This window comes from Pipistrellus kuhlii, unplaced genomic scaffold (assembly GCF_014108245.1).
Source record: "Pipistrellus kuhlii isolate mPipKuh1 unplaced genomic scaffold, mPipKuh1.p scaffold_m20_p_5, whole genome shotgun sequence".
Taxonomy (NCBI): Eukaryota; Metazoa; Chordata; class Mammalia; order Chiroptera; family Vespertilionidae; genus Pipistrellus; species Pipistrellus kuhlii.
In genome coordinates, this window is record NW_023425551.1 from 26810135 (window position 1) to 26826699 (window position 16565).

The following is a 16565-nucleotide window of genomic DNA, read 5'->3' on the forward strand; positions in this document are numbered from 1 at the left end:
AGTAGGGAAGATTACCCTCCTTAATGTGGGTGTGCCCCATCTAATCAGTTGACGACCCGAATAGGATAAAAATACTGAGTAAGAGGAATTCTTTTTGCCTGACTGGTTGAGCCGAGACATTTATTTTCTCAAGCCTTTGGATTTGAACTAAAAAATAGGGTTTTCTTGGGTCTCGTGCCTGTTGGCTCTCAGACTGAAACATACACCAGGGCTATTCTGCTTTTCAGGTCTAAAAAACTTCAGGGAAAAAAAAGTTTGTTCTTTCAACAATTATTTTCAAAATATTATTTTGTAGCAGGTACTGGGATTATCAAGTGGAATTAGACAAGACTTAAACTTTAGAGGTTCACATTTTTGAATCAGGGTGTCAGGTATTGAGATAATTATAAAATAATGAAATGATCACAAGACTAGAGTCCAAAATAGGAAGTCTGGAGAATGCTGAACAAACCTGTGATGAAGGAGTATGTGTAGGTTCGAGTGGCATAGCTTTTTCCTGGAAAAAGCATGTCTGAGCTCAATTTGAAAATTAAAGAAGGGAAAGGAAGGAGAGAAAGAAGAACTAATTCAGAGGGAGGGAGGGCAGGAGCAGAGACTCAGGCAAGAGTAGACGTTGTGAGGAATATCAAGTGTATCCTCTAGGTGGCAGCATCGAGATCAGAGCAGCTCTGGCCACCCTGAGCTCAGTCTCATGTTTCCAGCAGGCTGCTGATCTGAAGAGGGACTGGGCTGTAAGGGAAGCTTTCACATTTCAGCCCAGGATGGCTGCATGGCGACCGCACAGAGCTGTGTATAATAAAAGGGAATGCATACTCAGAGTCTAGATACATAAGGAAAAAAATACATTTAATTTAAAATACCATTCTCTTTCCCTTGCCCATTTGCAATTTTACTTTCCATTGTTTCTGTTACCCACAATCAACCAAAGACTGAAAATATTAAATAGAAACTGCCAGAAATAAAACAATTCGTAGGTTCTAAATCATGTCCCATTCTGTGTAGAGTGATAAAATCTCATGGCCTCTGGATTTCCCTGGCCCAACCTAGGACTTGAGTCAGTGAATCCATGCTGAAAAAGTTCCTGCCCATTCATTTCCAGTTTGGTTATCAGATCTACTGTACTGTCATGATCTCTTACTGTGCAAGTCACCCTTATTTTACTTGATAATGGCTCCAAAGTGCAAGAGTAGTGATGCTGGTGCTTCAAATTTGCCAAAGAGAAGCAGAAAAATGCTTTTTATGTGTCATAAAGTCCATAGTAGCCTAATACTACTATGTCCTAAGGCCCGTCATTGACCTCTTCACATAGGTGTTTCATCTCGCAGCATCACAGGACCAAGGGTGAGTATAGTATCAAACGATCAGTATATTATTGTAATTCTTTCATTTTATTATTAGTCATTGTTGTTAATCTCTTACTGTGCCTAATTTATAAATTAAACTTGTATGGTATGGGAAAAAGCATGGTATGTAATAGGTTTGTTACTATTTGAGGTTTCAGACATCTGCCTGGAGTCTTGGAACAAATCCCCTGTGGATAAGGGAGAAGGGGGTCTACTATAGAACTTAGTCTTTTAAAAGAACCACATTCCAGGGGAAAAAGAGGGTGGAGACCATTGCATCCCAGTTCCCTGGCTCATCAAAACTGCAGGTTTTCTTTAATACAAGAGTGACTTAAGATGACTTCCCATTCCTGCTGGTCAGGAAAGGGAGAAGAGAACTCAGGATACTAAGTGTAAGGAAGGTGGAAACTTGCAAAAGGCCATATGCCAAGGGTGTGATCATATACATTTAAAAAGGGCCTTGCAATCAGTAAGCAACTATCATTTTGGTGAAGCTTGGACTTTCTCAAAGGACAATTATATCGAGCTCTCTTCTTATGGGAGGGGGACCTTTTATTTGCTTCAGTAAGAAAGTAAAGAGAAGGAATTTAAACATAGTGTAGTTGTAAGGGGTTAAGCTCACAGTCATGTGTGATCTTTACAATCTTGAGTTCAGTAACATGTTAAAACCTGACTTAGGACTGTTCTAGCCTAGTATCACTCCTATAGAAAGAATCCCTGAGAGGAAGGAAGGTTTTCTTTTTTTTTCTTATAATATTTTTATTTATTAATTTATTAATTTTTATTTTTTACATATATGTCCCTATCCCCTCATTACCCTCCACCCCAGGAAGGTTTTCTTGTTTGCCTTTTCTCTCCAGGACTTCATACAGGTGCTTGTTACCTAGTAGGGACATTAATTAAGTTATTTTTGTGAACAAATGAGGTAGAGAATTACCAATAGTCTTATATTTATACTAATAAATGATAGTTTTATCCATTAACCAACTTCTATGAATCTTTTAATAGACACACACACACACACACACACACACAAAGCTGAGGAGCAATGAGATTCAGTAAATAACTTCCCCAAGAACACATAGCTAGTTAATAATGCAACATACAAGCCTTTCTAACACACTAGCTCATGATTGTGGACTACTGTACTGAGATATTTATTTGGCTTGTTCTATTATTCATCCTCTTTCTACTTATTTTATTTTCAAAATTATTTTTAAAAGCTACACAGAGGAAACAAAGCAGCCCCCCCCCCATCACCCCTTAAATTAAGCCCCAAGGTCCTTATGCTTGTTAAGAAGGAATCTAAGGGTAGCAGTCTGCATTCCCATGGGAAGCCCAGGTCTTCTTTAGAGATTTGTTCTATAATTTGGAGACCTGGTTGAAGCTGAAAGGGTAGTGAAAAGGGTACAATCAACTTCTTGACATGAAAAGAAAGACTGTGAAGAGGTCAACTCTCAAAACCCCTGGATGCCAACTGTGGGACAGAGCTAACAACTTCCAGAGGGAGTTGGGGCCGGCCTTTCCTCTCCAGATGGCTCCTTGCAGGATGGAGAGCCCAGCAGTGGGGGGTGTGGAAGTGGCTGTCCTGGAGGCAGGAACAGGCCACAACAATGAGGATCCCTTCTGATACCAACTGGAGCACACCAGCCTTAGAAAAGAAGGTTCCAAACTACTGCCAGCTCACAGCGGGATGCTGTCTCTCACACGGCTCAGCTGGGCTCACACGGGTACTCACTCCTCTGATGTGAAGAATTGTAAATATAATAAGCACAGTCTTGCATGTTTCATTCTTTGGCAAAAGTGTTTATTCTGATCCCTAGCATTCTAAGGTGTGTCAGGAGAGTCAAACACTCAAGGGGAATGCTTTTTTTTTTTTTTTTTTAACATTATAAGAGAAGCTCCAACACTCCGCACACAGGGCACTGTATTAGTGAACCGCCCAAAATAGAATTTAACCAATTTTGGCTGTTTTCCTATTATGTATGTTATTTCCTCCACATTTTACTTAAGGGATCATGCTTATAAAGTCTGCAGTAACACTGTAGCCATCATTTCTTGAACTTCTCATACAAAGAAGGAAAAACAAATATAAAACCCACGAAGTTAATTTTGTTTCACAAGCTACAATCATCTGTTCTCTATCTTCCTTCTACATAGAAAACTTAAGAGAAACATATTACTTTTCAAGAGCACATACTTTATTTTTTCTAAGATTATAATTATGGTAATATTCAGTTTTTTTTTGTTGTATTACTAACCTCAAAGACCTCATACAATTGCTGAGACATAGCATATTCAAAAGCCACTATTTGACTTATTTCATTATCACTAATTTGTCAAAATGCTGTAACATTATATTCTGTTAAGAGTTTTTAACACAAGTTATTTGCTCATTGAAATAAGTTGTCCTACTTTAGAGCTAAAGTCTTTCCTCAGGGAGGTTGAGTGACTTGCAGGTTGGCAGGTGTAGAGGGGACTCTCAGCTGGCCCCAGATGCTTAGTCTATTGCTTTAATCATTGTGTTATCTTGTTTCTCCGAGGGGGGAAATCTAGCCTCCTTACTAAGAACCCACATAAAGCCACTTTTATTTATGGCTGCTTCCTGTACAGCAAGCATGTCAAACTCGTGGCCCATGGGCCACATGCCTCGTTTATTGGTCCCTGTTAGCCTTTGAGTTTGACATGCTTGCTGTACATCAATTTAAAACAGGAGGAGAAGAGGAATGAAAGAATCTAGTGGAGGTGGGAGTAGATGAGCACCTGAGGGGGCTGGTCCTTGACAATTTCTTCTGCTTCTTGGGAATATCCCTCTGGTGGCTGCTGAGCAGCTGGAAGCACTGTTTCTCTCAGAGTTAGCTCCTCTGGCTCCTCTAGAAGAAATAATAAGGGTCAGGAGAAGCTGAGAGGTAAAACTACCCACCTTCTAAATGAAGTGGGGATGTGATAAGATATTTCCATTCAATCCTCTAGAATGTCCTCGTTGTAGCTAGAAATGATGTAGAAAACAATCCTGAATGAAAACCATGGTGTATTTGTATCTGTAAATTGTGAACATTTCTATTTATGTATTCGTATGAAAGAGAAGAGAAAATATGAAAAATAAGTAAGTCCACATCAAGTCTAAATAAGTTAAATAATTTTGGGTTCTTAATAAGTAATTTAAGGAAGGCAAAGCTATTTGAAGTCAATATCAGTAACATTTTTGAAGTTGATTTCTATGTAACAATCATATCTGCCATGAATCTATCTTGATGTCATCTCAAAAAAGTGTACTAAAATGAAGGAGCCATGAATCTAATTGAGTTAATCAATTTTATGTTTTGTTTTTTATGTATGTCTTGTAAAAAACTTCAAAAAAGAAAATTAAAATGTTCTCTTTTAGAATGTTAGCATTTAGTATCATATCTGTTATGAATCCACTTATTTGTAATTTGCTTCCTCCTTTGGCTTACCTTTCATATTTGTACATAAAGAATTTGCATTATGCCTTGTTGCTCATTTTTATGCCATAATGGCAAAAATATTTGTCCACAAAATTATTTCAGCCTATCTTTAAGTTTTCTTTTTCTTTTTAAACAAATGCCTCCTTTTTGAATGTTATAGGCATTATTCTAGAGGAATATATTTTAGCTATTAAAACATTTCTTTAAGAAATTATAATATGGCTGTGTTTGTATACAGTTAAATGAAAATGGCCTAGGGACCTCTGAATTTGCACTGAGAGCATTTTGGTATATTTACCACAACCCATATGCTATCATTAAAGAGGGGGACTTTTTAGAACCTCAGTGCCTACACCCAAGACATGATTCTGGTTTCTAGGGGTGATCATTTGGTGGAAGACAGGTTCTCTCGCAGGTGGTCCTTTGCCAGTATCCTTTATGATGGCTCCCATGACAGCAAGGCTGCCCCTGCCCATAAGCCAGTACTAGGAAAAATCCTTATTAGGAAAAGGAATGATTTTTTTTTTTTTTTTTGCCAGCTGAGGAAACCAATACTTTTTGTCCTTTATTCTCTTCTACTCATGATGGGCAAACATGTTAAAACACTGTGTGCAAAGGTCATGCAGCTCAGCTGTTGACCAGAGGCATACATTACATAATGGTCATAGGTTAAGTGACAGGGCATCTTTCTTGAGAAAGTAAAGGGAGAAAAAAAGCACCAGATGCTTCTAATCCTGCCTATTCCTATTCTAGCGAACAGTCAAGTTTAATTCATTTCAGCTCCGGGCTTTACCTTTTCATGTTTTCCTCGGTTTTTCAGTGAGAGCTGGTATGCAGCCCAGCCATAGTGCTTTGCTTTTTCTTTTTTTTTAATCTGAACAAATGTCTCCATTCCCATCAAAGGGCTTGTGTATTTTTACCCTTTCTCTTTGGAATGATCTGTCAAAATGCAGAAAAGTCATGCTATCAATATCCCCCCCCCCCCCCCACACACACACCCACACACTGAGACCAGGTTTCCAGGTCATTTCACAGTTCAACTTTCACTCTTGTTTTTACCTATCAGATTTATTGACCTTATTTATAATTAGTGACTTATTTTATATTAACTTGTTTATAAGAATCCCACTCATAAATATCTTGTTTCTTCATCTTGATAAAAATGTGCTAGCTGACAAGAGAGTGCATACTTCTTCTCTGTCAGTTTACTATAATTGTGTAAAATCTGCATGTTAAGGACTCCAGTATTTAAGTTTTTAGATATCATCATGAACAAAATTTGCCTTTGTGATGGGGTGGAAAGAAGGAAGGGTTGGCAGCCCAGAGGACTCAAATTGTATCTCAATTTTGCCCCTGACCGTTTTTGCAATGATAGTCAAGAATTTCATTCTTCATCTACAAGGCAAAAATTCCAATACTTGTCTGACATCACACGATCTGTGAGGATAAAAGGAGATGCAGTGTGTAAACATTTCATAAATAGAAGCTCTTTACCGGATCCTCGCAGACTGTAAATGACTCTCGAGCTCTCACACGTTTTGATCTCAGCACCAACCTTCCCAGTCTTCGTGCTCTGAGTCAGCAGAAGTCGCGTGGCAGTGCCTTGTTAGAAGCAACTCAACCTCGTGACTCTGGAAGTGCTAACACACCTCCCAAGCAAGGATGCTCAAGCAGGGCAGGTGCAGTTCGGTGCAATCTTGTGTCAGAAAGTGTGAAAAGGATTATGTAAGAGAAAACCAAAGGCTCTCCTACACTGAGGCCTTGTCATCTTTTTCTAAACTTTCTTATTCTGAGGCAGTAAAAAGCATATCATTTTTTTGAAGAACGTTAAACTTATAGATCTTTAAGTAAATATTTTTTAAAATTAAAAAGCATATACTTTTTATTTTACTTTATTTTCCCCCCTCCCCCCAATACCCCCAATACTGGTTTTTAGACAGAGTGAAAGGTAGGGAAGAGGGGCAGAGAGAAAGAGAAACATTGATGTGGGAGAGACACTTCGATTGGTTGCCTCCTATTTGTGCCCTGACTGGGGCTGGGAAACAAACCTGCAATCGAGGTCCATGCCCTTGACCAGGAATTGAATCCTTGACCCTCTGGTTCTTGGGCAGATGCTCTAACCACTAAGCAAAACAGGCCAGGGCTACATTTTTCTTTATAACTTTACAGGGCAGAGTCACTTCTATGCATAATTTAAAGCCTTGGGGTTTATAAAAAAAAAATCTAACATTTACCAGCAGGAGCATATTTTCCAAATCTATATTTGAAATTTTCCTTTACATATTGATTATTTTTATAGGTGGCACTAACTATAATGGAACCACTGTATATTCTTGATTATTTTATAATTTATTTAATTGATCTGAATCTAAATGGTTTGTATATGACAGTGTCAGAGAGTTCCCAGCTTTATTTCTTACATTCTATTTTTCTCCTTTACCAAATGGGTTATTGGTTTGATGTAGAGGTGGTAAGTAGTGAAGATCTAACTTATATACGTCTTGTGCTTGTAGTCTGTTTACATTATAGTCATTTCTGGGCTTACCTGTCCTTTGATACAAGAGACTCAATCATGTTTTCATAAACCTCATAATTACTTGAACATAATAATTGCTCAATAAATAACCATGGAAGGAATGAATAACTAACTGTACTTTGTACTATCCTAAAAACTGATTTTTCTAACTGATTTTTATAATATTTTCTTTTTTTCTATTTACTGTGACATAACTTAAACAGTCCCAGCTCCTAGGCCTGCTCAGTGTGAATTCATGGGCAAGTGAGTTCAAGACTGTGGGTGTCAGTGTCCTCACCTGTAAAGTGAAGATGCTGATATAAGAAACTCCCAAGTTTCCATAAAGTGATCCCTTTGACTTTATTATTACGCACTCAATGCCATATGCCTGCGTTGTATGTTGTTATTCCTACCTGGAGTCTCTCATGTACATCAGCGTGCTCACACAATCATATGGAATTAATTATATTCTCACTCTACCTGTATCTAGATTCCCTAGGATTTCCTTATACTTCCAAAGTAGAAATCAGGTGGAAGCAGAATGCATGTGTGTTTGTGTGTGTGAGCATATGTGTGCATATACAAATGGAAAAATGTTTCTAAAAATAGCACTCATTGTCTATAGATGGACTGATTGTTCTTATGTACCTGAAGAAAAGGAAACCAGTTTATTGCACCAGCCAAGGATGATTTGCAGAGCTCTGAAGAACTCTCCAACCATCTTCAAGTTAGGATGTTGAGACATTTCCGAGCCACAGCATCTTGGGGAAGATAGTTGCAGAGAATAAACAGGGAACCTATCTACAACTTGGGCAGAAGATATTCTTCAAAATCTGTGATGCCAACAACAAGGAAGTGACTTATTAGCTTAACCGAAATAAATGCCACTAAGCAGATGCAAGTGCCATAACGTTCAGTTGAACATTTCTATAATGGAATATATATGGTCATAGACAGAGTTTATTATTTCTGCTCATGGAGTCCATGGTGATGTACAGCACCAGCCTCCGCTCACAGTCTGATGGACGGGAAGCATCCCAGCAGCCGTCACAGGATGCTTAGCCTGCAGTGTGAGTGCCAAGGCTCCCGTGCCACAGAGCTCCAGCTGTTCTCGCTCAATCTTGGTCTTGACTTCAGGAAGGACCACCCCTCATCTGCTGCTTGCAGGAAAAAAAAAGAACTGCTTACCATTGCTTAATGTAAAATAACCCATTTGATTTTCTACATTGTGATTTATTGAAGGAGCAAGCAAACAAGAGACTCTGCCTTTCCAGAGGGAAATAAAATGAATAGAATTAGTAGTTGAGGTAACTATTATAATTAAAAAAAAAAAAACTAGATGAAGAATATTAATGGTCAGAGCTATAGAAAGTAAGTTATAAATATTAGGTACCGAGGACTGCTAAGAATGTAATTGCAACGTCTCCCTCTTGAAGGAGGCTGGGCACTGAGAAACGTGCGAGGCATTTGGCAGGAAGTCGCTGGCTCAGTCACCGTGTGGTTTAGTCCCAGCTGCAGGTTGATTGATGGCACCGCATTGGAGAGCATCTTAGGGGAGCTGTTTACCCCCGTCTTCCATCTGGAGCTGCTGGGATATAGCTCACTGTGGTGATGGCTACTGAATGAGCTGCACTGGCAGGACCTCCGTGACAAGGAAGGATGGTGGCTGGGGAGCCAGGCCAGAATCAAAGGATGTCAGGGAAATGAATGGAGCCAAGCACAGAACAGCCAACTCTTCTCAAACTGGATGGGGTGGCAATGCAGAACAAAAGGTGGTGCGCAGCTTCTAAAATGACAAAACAGGGAAATGTTATGTTCCTTTGTTCTTTCACGTACAGAGGTTGCTTTCTAGAGATTAAGTTCAGATCAAGGAAACATGCTACTTATAATTGAAATATAATGACTTTGTTACATCTACCTATTATGTAAAATACATTTGACCACATTACATTATAATCTCTTTTAGGGAAGGCATCCAATATTTATTTGAGCACATCAACAACCAATATAGGAAGTGCATACTTGATCCACAGCTTCTCCATGAATCTGCAATTATTATGTACAATACTAGAGGCCCAGTGCACAAAATTTGTTCATGGGTACAGTCCCTAGGCCTAGACTGCGATCAGGGCCATCTTCCCCAGTTGCCTGCAGCTGGTCTTGCTCTCTACCGCCACCCACCCCCTGGTTCTCCATTTGCTGTATGGTGATCGGTGCCTGATGGCTGGCAGGGAAAGGACCAAGAGGTGGTCAGTGTGCCTCGTAGTAACTGTTCCAGTGGTTGTTCTGCCATTAGGGCCAATTTGCATATTACCCTTTTATTATATAGGATATAGGATTAGGAAAATGACAAGAGGCAAAAGATATCATCTACATTATCTCTATCTCTATCTCTATCTGTATCTGTATCTCTATCTGTATCTCTATCTCTATACCATTTATCTCTATCTCTCTATCTCTCTACCTCTACCTCTACGTCTACCTGTATCCATATCCATATCCATATCCATATCCATATCCATATCCATACCCATACCCATACCCATACCCATACCCATACCTATCTATATCCAGCAATCACCAACTGGAGGTCCATAGACCACTGGTGGTCTGTGATGTCTGAAAGGTTAGTGACTGATGGTTTAAGGAGACGATTGGAGGAGTGATTGCCAACCGGTGGTCCATGGACAACTGGTGGTCCATGAGGTCTGAATGGTTGGCGACTGCTCTCTATCTCTATCTATCTCTATCTCTATCTATCTATATTTGTATCTATATACATATTAATATATATAAAGCCCTAAGAGACTGGATGACCAACTAGTAGCTATGATGTGCACTGACCACCAGGGGGCAGACACTCAATGCAGGAGCTACACCCTGGTGGTCAGTGCATTCCCACAGCAGGAGTGCTGCTCAGCTGATTGACAGGCACCAGATGCTTGGCTCACTGCTGGCACGCACACATGTGGTGGTGCAAATCTCTCCTGTGGATACCCCCCTGTGCACCTCTACCCACCAACAAGCTGGCAGGTAAGGCTGGGCTGCAGCAGTGCAAAGGTCCATTGATCACCACAGGCCATGCCAAGGGACACCACCAGTGCATAAATCTGTGCACTTGGCCTCTAGTTATCTATCTATATAAAAGCCTAAGCAACCGTTCAACTGTTCAACCATTGAACCAATAGCTATGATGCATACTGACCACCAGGGGGCAGACGCTCAATGCACAAGCATGGAAACATGGAACAGACTGATGAATCTCAGAGGAAAGAGGGGAGGGAGTGAAGGGGAAGAGATTAACCAAAGATCTTATATGCATACTAGTGGCCCAATGCACACACAGATTCGTGCACCACTGGGGTCCTTCAGCCTGGCCTGCAGAGATTGGGCCGAAACTAGCAGTCCAATATCCCCCAAGAGGTCCCAGATTGTGAGAGGATGCAGGCCAGGCCTAGAGACCCCACCGGTGCACAAATCCATGCACTGGGCTTTTAGTATATGTATATGTGTACATATACATATATAGTTATATAATATATAAAATTATATATAATATATAAAGTTATATATAATATATATTTTTAGTTTTTCCTATTTTATGGGGCATAGTGCAGAAAAGCCCTGCAAGTGATAACACTTGTAAGCACACAATCTGCGAGCCACACATGTAGCCAGTGTAAGTCCTCAGTATTGCAGTGATGGTGAGAGGCTACTGGAGAAAGAGGAGCATGTCTGGGAATGAAGCCAGCACGAGAGTGTCTAAAATATCTCTGTGGAAGGGCGTTGTAAGCAGAGCTTGAAAGGGGGAAAGATGTTATTTTCTGTTTTGTATTTTGTTGCCTATGCATTATCAGTTTGGCATGCTAGTTTTGCACTGTTATTATAAATTCTTATTTTTTAAAACAATAAAATCCAGTACCTAAACTATGCTGACAGTTACAAAGCATGGCATATAACTATCACAGAGATGAAAAGAGAAAGCACAACTTTTAAGAAGATTGGCTACTTAGGCTAGGTCCTGACTTGGGTTAGAATAGGGGCAGTTTGGTTGGTGGAGTAAACTCTGTGATCCTTACTTGTTATTTGATAGATGAAATTATTGCAGTGATCAGGTCCAAATGATAGTTGAGGAAGGGAGAGTTACCTGCATGGCATTCCTGAGGATGGTTTAGGGCACATGTGTCAAACACAAGGCCCGCGGGCCAAATCCGTCCCGCCAGGCCTTGCAATGTGGCCCGCACCACGCTGTCATCACTGCACTCCGCTGCGTTTCCATCACAATGACAGTTTATGACTGTTCAGTAAACCATTCGGCCCGCGATTTAGGCTGGATTTTAGATTTTGGCCCCTTCTCTGATTGAGTTCGACACCCCTAGTTTAGGGGAAGGAGATAAGAGGAGGGAAAAATGAAGTAGCAAGAACTCAGCTAAAGTATTTACACACCTTGGTTCTAATGCAAGTGAGGAAAAGACCTGCCTGAGACAATATGTATGTACTAGAGGCCCGATGCATGAAATTCATGCAAGGGCCTTTGCCCCATCCACTGCTGCCACAGCTGGGGGCCTTTGCCACTTCTGCATCGTCCCCCCCTGCTGCAGCTTTGTCCGAAAAGAAGGACATCCGGTCTAATTAGCATATTATGCTTTTATTATTATAGATATTAGCACACCCTTTTTAAAAAAGTCTTGTTCATTTTGCTATATGGAGTTTATAGATTGATTCTGTGATTCTCACTACCCAGGTTATGCCATGTATTATCACTTGCTCCCTATTTTTGCACAAAGTTAATTTAATACTGTAATTCTTTGCAACAAAATGCATTTTAAAACTATGCTGATTAGGTAAAAAAGAAGGTGTCATTTTGCTAACACAATTGCACTGTGTATTCTTTTGCTTTATAGGCAATATTTTTAAGGCTTGCACTGATAGACACTAAGATTCTCATTAACTGAAGCAAGTGCAAACAAGGTTGAAATAATTAACACTTGAAAATCAGCAGAAGGTACCAGCTAGGCCAGCGTTTTTCAACTGCTGTTCCGCGGCACACTAGATGTTGCCTGGTGTGCCGTAGGTGCAGACAAGACAAGAATTTTATAATTTTTCACTATTTTGTTTACTTAATATTTCATAATAAAGTAATTATAAAATACTTTCTTTGTGTTTATTTGATTCCTATTCAAGAGAATTACTTTATATATAGTCAATATAGGCACAGAGTTAAATTTTTTAACATTTTCTAATGGTGGTGTACCTCGTGATTTTTTTCATGAAACAAGTGTGCCTTTGCCCAAAAAAGGTTGAAAAACACTGATAGGCACCCAATTTGTGTCCATTGCTTTGTATTTGCCTGCTCTTTCTTTAATCTCTCCACAGCAATGCCTGGATGTAGAAATTAAAGTTGATTAAATAACTTGCCTGAGGCTATATAGTTAATACAAGGATGAGCAGAGATTTGCACTCGGCTCTCTGTGGAAGCTCATCCTTTCCCCATTACTCAAATATGCTTGAGTTTTCCCTATGCTTGATTATCTAGACTCAGCTTGAGTTTCTCAGTTCTTTGACATTCTCCCAAATTCTTGTTAGGTACCTACTCCAGGGAAAATGAAAGAAGGTAGAATATAAAATGTATCAATCTTGTTACTTAGTATAGCTTTTGTAAAAAGTTTTGTTGCCAAAACCGGTTTGGCTCAGTGCATAGAGCATCGATCTGCAGACTAAATGGTCTCAGGTTTGATTCCGATCAAGGGCTTGTAAATTGTTTGTGGGCACATCCCCAGTAGGAGGTGTGCAGGAGGCAGCTGGTCTATGTTTCTCTCTCATCGATGTTTCTAGCTCTCTATCCCTCTCCTTTCTTCTCTGCAAAAAATCAATAAATTATATTAAAAAAAAGTTTTGCTGATGAGGACACTGAAACAAATGCCTAAAATTTAGAAGTGTGATTAATAATTATAATTTTTATTTTAAAAATCTCTGGTATAGCCCAAACCGGTTTGGCTCAGCGGTAGAGCGTCGGTCTGCGGACTGAAAGATCCCAGGTTCGATTCCAGTCAAGGGCATGTACATTGGTTGCAGGCACATCCCCTGTAAGGGGTATGCAAGAGGCAGCTGGTCGATGTTTCTCTCTCATCGATGTTTCTAGCTCTCTATCTCTCTCCCTTCCTCTCTGTAAAAAATCAATAAAATATATTTAAAAAAAATCTCTGGTATAGAGAATTGTGACTTAAAAGCAGGAGACACTATGTAAAACCCAAGCATTTAACATTAACAGGTTAAGGAAGAGTTTGTTTGTTTGTTTATTTATTTATTTATTTATTTATTTATTTATTTATTTTTATTCTTTCTTAGGTTCTCATAAAGTGTGACTGACACTATTTTATTAGCTAGAAACATTGTTAGGTATATTAAACATTTTAAAGCATTACAATGTTAGTTCACTACAATGTGTGTTTTTTTTAAAAAGAATTTTCTTTCTTTAGATGAGCTGCTGTTTCAATTTATTATTAACTTCTGAAATTTTGTGGAAAATTATTTTCTGAAAAAAATTCGGAAGAGTTTTAAATTGGGGTCTATTTAGTATACGTGAGGCACATCTTATTTGGTGGAACTGCACACCCCAAAATATGTCAATGTCATAAATCCCAGGACCTGTGAATGTCACTTTATTTGGAAACGGGGTTATTGCACATGGAATAAATTAAGATGAGATCACACTGGATTAAGGTGGGTCCCAATCCAATGACTGTTGTCCCTAAAGAAAAGGGAAACTTGGACACAGACTCAAAGAGACACATGGGAGAATGCCATGTGAGGATAGAGGAAGAGATGAACATGATATGTCTACAAGCCAAGAAACACTAAGGATTTCTAGCAACTCCCAGAATCTAGGAGAGAAGCATGGAACAGATAGCACCCCGAGAGCCAACAGTGGCACCCACGCATGTTGACACCTTTTTTTTTTTTTGAGGGGGGAGGGTAGGCAGAAGACATTCTTCCAGTCTAGATCATTGCAAAGAAAATACAGATTACCTCAAAAGTTCCTGGGAATACAATTGAATTATTGTATTATTCTTAGTTCAGTGTATACCATTTTTCACAAGGCAGAAGCAGTGGTCTTTCTCTCTAAAAGTATTTGTCCTTCACAAAGCATAATATAGTGAGATAACTGGAAGATAGATGGATTTTCCTTCTGCTCATCTCAGAGCCTCCAAATTCAAACCTCAGCATTGTTAAGGCTGATCAGGTTTCTCTTGAACCTCATCTATACAAGTGGCGAGATTTCTTAGGAAAGAACAATCCAAGATCTCAAAATCTAGGCTGGCTGTTATACATTCAGTTTTCTTCTAGTTGATGGCATATCCAAGAACTGAACAAGGGAAGGAAAAGTCATTTTTTTTTAAAAATTGAAGAATAATTGGCATATAATATTGTATTAGCTTCAAGTGTACAACATAATGAAACAATATTTGAATATATTGCAAAGTAATCACCACAAGAAGTTTAGTTAACATCCATCAACATATATAATTATAGAATATTTCTTTCTTTTTAACATTGAATTTATCAGGTGACATTGGCTAATAAAATTATATAGGTTTCAGGTATACAATTCTATAAAGACATGATCTGTATATTGTATTGTATGTTCACTACCCCAAATTTTCTCCCATCACCATTTATCACCCCTTTACTCTCTCATAACTCCCCCACTCTCCTTTTCTTCTGGTAATCACCATACGATTGTCTGTGTTTATGAGTTTGCCTTGTTTTGTCTTTTATTTATTTATTTTGCTTAATCCCTTCATATTTTTTACCCAGCTTTCCAACCCCCTCCCCTCTGAGAGCTATCAGTCTGTTCTTTGTATCTATGAGTCTGTTTCTATTTTGTTAGTTTATTTTGTTCATTAGATTCCACATATAAGTGAAACCATTTGGTACTGGTCTTTCTCTGACTGGCTTATTTTACTTAGCATGATACTCTTCAGGTCCATCCATGCTGTTGCAAAAGGTAAGATTTCCTTTTGTATGGCCAAGTATTATAGTATTCCATTGTATAAAAAAAAATAATATACCATATCTTTTGCATCTACTCAATTACTGATGGGCATGTGGGCTGCTTCCAAATCTTGACTGTTGTAAATAGTGCTGCAATAAATATACAGGTACATGTATTCTTTTGAATTAGTGTTTTGGGTTTCTTGGGATATGTTCCTAGAAGTAGAATTGTTGAGGCATAAGGCAGTTCTATTTGTAACTTTTTTGAAGTAACTTCATATTGCTTTCCATGGTGGCTGCATCAATCTGCATTCCCACCAAAAGTTCACTAGGGTTCCCTTTTTGCCACATCCCTGCCATACTTGTTGATTGTTTACTTATTGATGATAGCTATTTAACAGGTGTGAAGTGATAACTTATTGTGGTTTAAATTTGCATCTCTCTTATGATTAGCGACATTGATCATCTTTTCATATGTCTATTGGCTATCTGTATGTTCTCTTTGGAGAAGTATCTATTCAGACCCTTTGCCCATTTTTAATTGGATTATTTATCTTTTTTATATTGAATTATATAAATTCTTTATAAAATTTGGATATTAAACCTTTATCAGATGTATGATTGGCAAACATTTTCTCATTCAGTGGGTTGTCTTTTCTGTTTATTGATGGTTTTTCTTTGCTGCACAAAATCTTTTTAGTTTGATGTAGTCCCATTTGTTTATTTTGCTTGTTTCCCTTGCCTAAGGAAGACATATAGAATCAAAATAGGGCTACATGAAATGTTTGAGATTTTACTGCCTACGTTTTCTTCTAGGATTTTTATGGTCTTGAGTCTTACATTTAAGTCTTTAATCCATTTGAGTTTATTCTTGTTTGTGGTATAAGAAGGTGGTCTAGTTTGTTCATTTTTGTACATATATGTCCAATATTCCAAACACTATTTATTGAATAGACTACCCCATGGTATGTTCTTGCCTTCTTTGTCAAATATTAATTGACCATAAAGGTGTGGGTTTATATCTTGTCTTTCTATTCTGTTCCATTGGTCTTGATTTCAGACTTCTAGCCCAGAACTGTGAGACAAAAAATTTCTGTTATTTTATGCTATGCAATTTGTGGTTCTTTTTTCTTTTTTCTTTTCTGAAACCCTTGGAAACAAATAAATTTGTAAATTATCAACAGCAAAAAGTACATTTTTCATCTTTAATGACTATTTAATCTTTCCACTCTCCAATATTACCATATGGATATTGATAGGGTGGAG

General features: G+C 38.6%; 1 long non-coding RNA gene across 1 annotated transcript in view; it reads left to right on the plus strand.

Annotated features, from left to right (window-relative positions):
- The first annotated feature begins 1297 nt into the window (after nt 1-1297).
- Nucleotides 1298-16565, plus strand: part of LOC123651359 — a 49179-nt gene continuing 33911 nt past the window's right edge. Inside the window, exon 1 of the long non-coding RNA XR_006740013.1 lies at nt 1298-1341. This is a non-coding gene — a long non-coding RNA (uncharacterized LOC123651359). The remainder of the gene's footprint in view (nt 1342-16565) is intronic.